We start from the raw sequence: 7,782 nt of genomic DNA, 5'->3' as shown, positions 1-7,782 counted from the left end.
TTCTGTCCCTGACCCCGGCCCTCCCATCACTGCCCCTGCTCCCCCCCCCCGCCATTACTGCTTCCCACTCCCCTCCAGTCACTGACGCCCACCTGGCTCCACTCTGCTCAGCCAAGGCTGCCTTGCTGAGGTGCCCCCTCAGGGCGTGACGCAGCCGGATGCTAGTCCCAGAGCCAGGCCTGGCCTGCGGGGGCTGCCGTTTGGCCCTGGGCAATGGTGGAAGGACGCCCAAGACACTGAGCAGAGCCCAGCCCTGCCCATGGGCAGCTCTCGAGCCAGTGTGGGGGCATCAGAGACGCTGCAGGAGGGAGGGCAGCCCAAGTAGTGCCCAGCTGGGCAGGGGTGCACACTGGGCACTGTGGGGCTGAGCAGTGGGGTGGGGTTGTGGGTGTGTGGCGCTCTGCAGCTGTGGGGGGAGGGCATGGGGCTGCGTGTGGCTGAGGGGGGTTATGCTGGGGGGGGGGGCTGGCACTGCCCCTGCCATGCCCTGCTCCTTCCCAGCCTGGGCACTGGCTGGCTGCACGTGGCAGCTTCTCCCCAGGGCAGGCATGCTGCCAGGAGTTGGGCCCAGCTCCCTCCGTAGGGATGGGCTCGCAGCAGCCGCTGGTTTGGCTCTGTCTGCTGCCCTGGGATGTGCCGTTCCCCACCCACGTGCACAGCTGGGCACTTGCCCAGCAATCGCCCTTGGGGACATGCACCAGGGCCCTGGTCCTGTTGCCCCTGGGTTAACTGCCCCCCCCACACACACACAGTGGGCACACAGCCCTGGCTGGAGGGAGCCAAAGCCGCTGCCTGCCACTGAGGGCCAGCCGTGCCAGCTGAGCCACGGTGCCCAGTGCAGTCGGAGGGGGATGTGCAGACGAGGCCTTCCCCAGCGTCCAGTGGGGATGCAGGAGGCCGCGCAGATGAGAGCTGGGGCACGTGGCCAGGCATGACCAACACGTGGCCAGGAGCAAGGGTCAGAGTGAGTGAGTCCATGTGCACAGCAGGTGTGAGGGGTGTGTGTCTGTGTGTGAGGGTGGGTGGGTGTGCTAGTGGCAAGATGTGTGTGTCTCTGTGTGTGTGATAGTGGCAGGGGGTGTGTGGGTGGGTGTTAATGGCAGTGTGTGCGTCTGTGTTAGTGGCAGGGGGTGTCTGTGGGTATGGGTTAATTGCAGGCTGTCTGTGTGTGTGATAGTGGGGGGAGGGTGTTGGAATCACAGAATCCGGAACTATGGGGGTTGGAAGGGGCCACAGGAGGTCATCTAGTCCAACCCCCTGCTCAGAGCAGGACCAATCCCAACTAAATCATCCCAGCCAGGGCTTTGTCAAGCCTGAGCTTAAAAACCTCTAAGGATGGAGATCCCACCACCTCCCTAGGTAACGCATTCCAGTGTTTCACCACCCCCCTAGTGAAAAAGTTTTTCCCAATATCCAACCTAAACCTCCCCCACTGCAACTTGAGACCACTACTCCTTGTTCTGTCATCTGCTACCACTGAGAACAGCCTAGATCCATCCTCTGTGGAACCCCCTTTCAGGTAGTTGAAAGCAGCTATCAAATCCCCCCTCATTCTTCTCTTCTGTAGACTAAACATCCCCAGTTCCCTCAGCCTCTGATCATAACTCATGTGTTCCAGTCCCCTAATCATTTTTGTTGCCCTCCAATGGATGTTTTCCAATTTTTCCACATCCTTCTTGTAGTGTGGGGCCTGTCACCGAGTCCCCGGGCGATGCTCTGGAACTGCTCCCTACGAAGCCAGGCAGGACTCTGGGGAAGTCTCCTTTCTGTGAGCAGACTGTCTGCAGGACACACAGCTCACACAGCTTCCACCTTCCTGGGTCTGACCTTGGAGCGTTCAGCATCCTCTGCCCCTCCCTGCGCTTCCCCCAGCACGTCCGCCCAGGCGGGCTCCTGGGGAAGCCAGAGGGTCCTGCACCCCAACTTCGCAGTCAGACGTGACTCTCAGCCAGCCAGTAAAACAGAAGGTTTATTAGATGACAGGAACATGGTCTAACACAGAGCTTGTAGGTGCAGAGAACAGGACCCCTCAGCCGGGTCCGTTTTGGGGGGCAGTGAGTAACCACGTCTGCCCTTCACTCTATGTCCCCAGCCAGCCCCAAACTGAAACTCTCTCCAGCCCCCCGTCCTCTGGTCTTTGTCCCTTCCCCTCCCCCCGCACCCAGGCCAGGCCATCAGATGCCAGGAAACAGGGTGTTGGCCATTGTCTGTGTCCAGACCCCTGCACACACCTGCCCTCTAGGGCTCTGCAACGACCATACACCCTTATCCCACCACCTAGATACTTAAGAACTGCATAGGGGAAACTGAGGCACCCCCACAATATTCAGAGGAAACATTAAGAACAGTCCCGCTTCGTCACAGGGCCCAAAACTGGACACAGTACTCCAGATGAGGCCTCACCAATGCCAAATAGAGGGGAACGATCACGTCCCTCAATCTGCTGGCAATGCCCCTACGTATACACCCCAAAATGCCATTGGTCTTCTTGGCAACAAGGGCACACTGTTGACTTATATCCAGCTTCTCGTCCATTGTAACCCCTAGGTCCTTCTCCGCAGAACTGCTGCCGAGCCATTCGGTCCCTAGTCTGTAGCGGTGCATGGGATTCTTCCATCCTAAGTGCAGGACTCTGCACTTGTCCTTGTTGAACCTAAACAGATTTCTTTTGGCCCAATCCTCTAATTTGTCTAGGGCCCTCTGTATCCTATCCAGAAGACAAAACCGGCCCGAGGACCAACCCTTGGGGCACTCCACTTGATACCAGCTGCCAACTAGACATGGAGCCATTGATCACTACCCGTTGAGCCCGACAATCTAGCCAGCTTTCTACCCACCTTATAGTCCATTCATCCAGCTCATACTTCTTTAACTTACTACCAAGAATACTGTGGGAGACCACGTCAAAGGCTTTGCTAAAGTCAAGGAACAACACGTCCACTGCTTCATCAACAGAGCCAGTTATCTCGTCATAGAAGGCAATTAGATTAGTCAGGCATGACTTGCCCTTGGTGAATCCATGCTGACTGTTCCTGATCACTTTCCTCTCCTCTAAGTGCTTCAGAATTGATTCTTTGAGGACCTGCACCATGATTTTCCCAGGGACTAAGGTGAGGCTGACTGGCCTGTAGTTCCCAGGATCCTCCTTCTTCCCTTTTTTTAAAGATGGGCACTACATTAGCCTTTTTCCAGTCATCCGGGACTCCCCCGATTGCCATGAGTTTTCAAAGATAATGGCCAATGGCTCTACAATCACATCCGCCAACTCCTTTGGCACTCTCGGATGCAGCGCATCCGGCCCCATGGACTTGTGCTCGTCCAGATTTTCTAAATAAAGAATTCCACTTCTTTCTCCACAGAGGGCTGGTCACCTCCTCCCCATGCTGTGCTGCCCAGTGCAGCAGTCTTAGAGCTGACCTTGTTCGTGAAGACAGAGGCAAAAAAAGCATTGAGTACATTAGCTTTTTCCACATCCTCTGTCACTAGGTTGCCTCCCTCATTCAGTAAGGGGCCCACACTTTCCTTGACTTTCTTCTTGTTGCCAACATACCTGAAGAAACCCTTCTTGTTACTCTTAACATCTCTTGCTAGCTGCAACTCCAGGTGTGATTTGGCCTTCCTGATTTCACTCCTGCATGCCTGAGCAATATTTTTATACTCTTCCCTGGTCATTTGTCCAATCTTCCACTTCTTGTAAGCCTCTTTTTTGTGTTTAAGATCAGCAAGGATTTCACTGTTAAGCCAAGCTGGTCGCCTGCATATTTACTATTCTTTTTACACATTGGGATGGTTTGTCCCTGTAACCTCAACAAGGATTCTTTAAAATACAGCCAGCTCTCCTGGACTCCTTTCCCACTCATGTTATTCTCCCAGGTGATCCTGCCCATCAGTTCCCTGAGGGACTCAAAGTCTGCTTTTCTGAAGTCCAGGGTCCGTATTCTGCTGCTCTCTTTTCTTCCCTGTGTCAGGATCCTGAACTCGACCATCTCATGGTCATTGCCTCCCAGGTTCCCATCCACTTTAGCTTCCCCTACTAATTCTTCCCGGTTTGTGAGCAGCAGGTCAAGAAGAGCTCTGCCCCTAGTTGGTTCCTCCAGCACTTGCACCAAGAAATTGTCCCCTACATTTTCCAAAAACTTCCTGGATTGTCTGTGCACCGCTGTATTGCTCTCCCAGCAGATATCAGGATGATTAAAGTCTCCCATGAGAATCAGGGCCTGCAATCTAGTAACTTCCGTTCGTTGCCGGAGTGTTAATGGCAGGGTTTGTGTGTGCTACTGGCAGGCTGTGTGTGTGTGTGTCAGGGTGTGTCTGTGGGTGGGTGTTAATTGCAGGGTGTGTGTATGTGTGTGTTACTGGCAGGCTGTGTCTGTGGGTGGGTGTTAATGGCAGGGTTTGTGTGTGTTACTGGCAGGTGTGTGTGTGTGTGTGTGTGTGTGTGAGGGTGTGTGTCTGTGGGTGGGTGTTAATTGCGGGGGGGTGTTACTGGCAGGCTGTGTCTGTGCGTGTGTGTTAATGGCAGGGTTTGTGCACGTGTCAATATCTCTGTGTGTCACTTAGCACTGGGTGCATTTTTTCAGCTGACAAGTTGAGTTGCTGAAAAGTGCCGTGTCAGCTGACCTGTCTGCCTGACAATTCGCCGGGACCTCACCAGCCAGTTCTGGCTAAAACACTTTGGTGGTGACTTGAGGGCTAGTTGTACACCGGGGTGGAGGTGGCACCTCCCTTACAGCCGGGGGTTAGTGCGCTCGCCTGGGGGAGCCTGGTTCAATCCCCCTGCCTGGTGGGGAGAAGGGCGTTGGGTTTCGCCCCTCCCCGGCGAAGGCTCCCAAGCTCAGCTCCCGCTGCGGTAAGAGTCGCTGGGCCAGGGAGTGCCGGTGATGCTGTGGCCGGGGGGGTGTCGTGTGGGCACCGGGAGACTAATTTTGTGTTTGTGTCTATGGGCAGTGTGTGCTGCGTGTCTGTGCGCAATGCGTGTTGTGTGGTCGAGTTCAGTGTGTGTTGTGCTGGGTGCAGTGTTGTGTTCTATGTGCCGTGCGTCCACGTGCGCGGCGTGTGGCCCGTGCTGCTGTTTGCTGTGCCTGTCCCGGGGGCACCTGGTATGTCACCAGTGAGTACTGGCCATGGGGAGCACCAGCCTTCCTGGCAGCTGCCTCCCACATGGGTGAGTCCCTGCCAGCCCACAGGTGCTGGGACAAGAGGCCTGGCACCTTCTCCCTCATGCGGCCCCTCCCTGCCCCCTGCGCACTGGCTGCTGCCTGGGAGCGAGGCTGCAAGCTGGGGTGGTTTCCCTGGTCTCCAGTGTGTGGAGCTGGGCAAGTCCCGGGGGATGCACTGCAGGCACTGGGGGAACATGTTCACCCCCAGCCCCCGCTGGCTCGTCGCCAGTCGTGGTGCCAGGCCAGCCGCTGCTTGCTCATCATCAGTTGTGGCTCCAAACAGCCAACTTCTGGGCCGAGATCAGCTGGGGCCCGAGGGGGCAGAGTCTCTGTCAACCCGACGGAGGCCTATCAGTGAGGTCCCAGCCCTGGTGCCTGCTGCACCCAGGTGCCACAGGGAGCCAGGCCCTGCCCTACGGCTGCACGCGCACATGGGAGCAGAGCACGGCGCTGCCCCTGCAGGTCACAGGAGCTGCCACGGGGGCAGATGCTGGAGCTTAATGCTCCTTTGCAGGGCAAGGACCCCGGAGCAAACACTGAAACAGGGATGCCTGGTCTGGGACGCTCCGGGGCGAGAACCGTGCCACAGCCGCAGGGCACATAAAGGGGGGGGGGGGTTGACTGGGGCTAAAGATGGAAACAAGGGAGCCAACCCGCTCCCTCCTCCCAGAGCAACCTGCCTGTTGGGATGGAGGGGTCTGGTTTCAGGGGAGAGGAGAGGAACGTGGAGGGAGGTGGGGGGGTGTTGGTCCCTGGGGCAGGAATTTGGGCTTATGAGAGTACTGCTAAAATGAACAGTGCTGAGAGAGTTAGCAGCGCTGCTGGCATTTGAACGGACATCAGAGTTAATGCCTCTTCGCCATGAATAGGGCAGTTTGCACCAGCCCCAGCGCCCTGCATTCAGGCTCCCAGTGGACCTAGGCAGCCATCTCTGCAGCCATTACCCTCGCGGCACATTTCCAAATTCGGGGGGGGGGGGAGCAGCTTCTGAGGCGAGGGGTGGATTCTGGGGAGGCGGGAGCAGCTTCTGGAGCTAGGGGTGGATTCTGGGGCAGGCCACGGAGCAGCTTCTGGGGCGAGAGGTAGATTCCAGGGGGGGTGCAGTTTCTAGGGTGAGGGGTGGATTCTGGGGAGAGCAGATTCTGGGGTGAGGGGTGGATTCCAGGGGAGGGGGGAGCAGCTTCTGGGGCAAGGGTGGATTCTGTGGGGGGGGGGAGCAGATTCTGGGGCGATGGGTGGATTCTGTAGCTGCACAGCGCCTGGCATCTTGGCGATGGCTCCACGGCGGAGCCAGGGGGATGTGAAGTGACACCGGAAACATCAAGTTCATTGAAATGTGTGAGAGCCGCTGGGAGCCAAGGGGAGACCTGCCCCCTGGGCCCACAGGGAACCTCATGGACATGAACAACCCTGCAGCTGCCCGGGCAGAGTCTATACCCATCTCATCGCCCCACCGCTGGCCAGGGCCCTGCAGCTTCTGTCCCCAGCACCGCCAGACACTGTGATGCCACCACAAGGCCCCAGGCATGCCCCCCCACCCATGCATGCCACTTGGCCACTGTCCCACCCAGCTGGTGAGGTGTCCAAAGAGCCCAGCTCCACCAGTACCCAGGGACCCGGGGGGGCTGAGCCGCACACAAGGGCTAGATCCTCAGAGGGATTTATGCCCCAAACCCCGCTCACCTGCCACCTAACCCTGGTGGTGCTGCTGGGACACAAGCCAGCAACACACAGCACCTCACTGCTGCTGAAGCCCAGGCAGGACTCACATGCTAGGCGCTCCCCTGCCGAGCCCCGGCAGTGCACAATCAGGCAGGGTCATTGGCGCAGGGCCTACACCCACAGCCCGGGTCAATGCCTCATGCTCTCCCAGCCCCAAGAGTTAATTATTGATACACTGTGGAACAGCTCTAAAGAGCTGGTGAGAACCCTGGCCCAGGATCCGCTGCAGCCTGATGGTTCGGGCACTTGTCGGGGCATGGGGAAGACCTGCTTTCACCTCCCTGCTCTGAATCAGGTCGAGGGAGGATTTGCCCTTATTAGCAAAGGCCTCAGATCTCAAAGGAAACCGTCTGCCACGTGCCCTGCCTACCACATGCTAATTGAACGAGCATGAGTCCATAACTGCAGCTTACAGTCAACATCCAGCTTCCCTGGGGCAGGGCCCAGAGCTGCAATTGTGGGTAGGGCGCCCTTGAGGCAGGTGAGTGCTGGGGCTGGCTGGCTGCAGTAGCCTGGGGGCAGTCATGTGCCCTTCCTCTCCGCATTGCAGCCATCCTGAAAGCAGAGGGAAAGAGGCCAGGAGCAGGTGCATGGAGCTTGGCCCCTCCCCCCTGCTTTGGGGGTGGGGGCACAGGGTGCTGCTCTGGGGCAGAGACCAACTGTCCATCAGCACCTGGAGCAGCTCTGCTCAGCCAGGGCCAAACAGCAGGAGCCTCCCCGAGCTGCCAGTGCTGTACTGGGGCTCACACCTCCGAGTCCTGCCCCCAGCTCTGCCGCTGAGCTGTGACCCACAGGCAGCACCTGCACCTCCCTTCACAGGCTGCTGCACGGAGGGGATAACAACCTACTTATGCTGCCAGCAACTGCTTTAGGGGCAGAGGGCCGGGCCTTGGGTCTGCAG

The sequence above is a fragment of the Lepidochelys olivacea genome, assembly GCF_965140295.1.
Source record: "Lepidochelys olivacea isolate rLepOli2 genome assembly, chromosome: 24".
In the NCBI taxonomy this organism is placed as follows: Eukaryota; Metazoa; Chordata; order Testudines; family Cheloniidae; genus Lepidochelys; species Lepidochelys olivacea.
Note: the sequence above shows the minus strand (reverse complement) of the source record.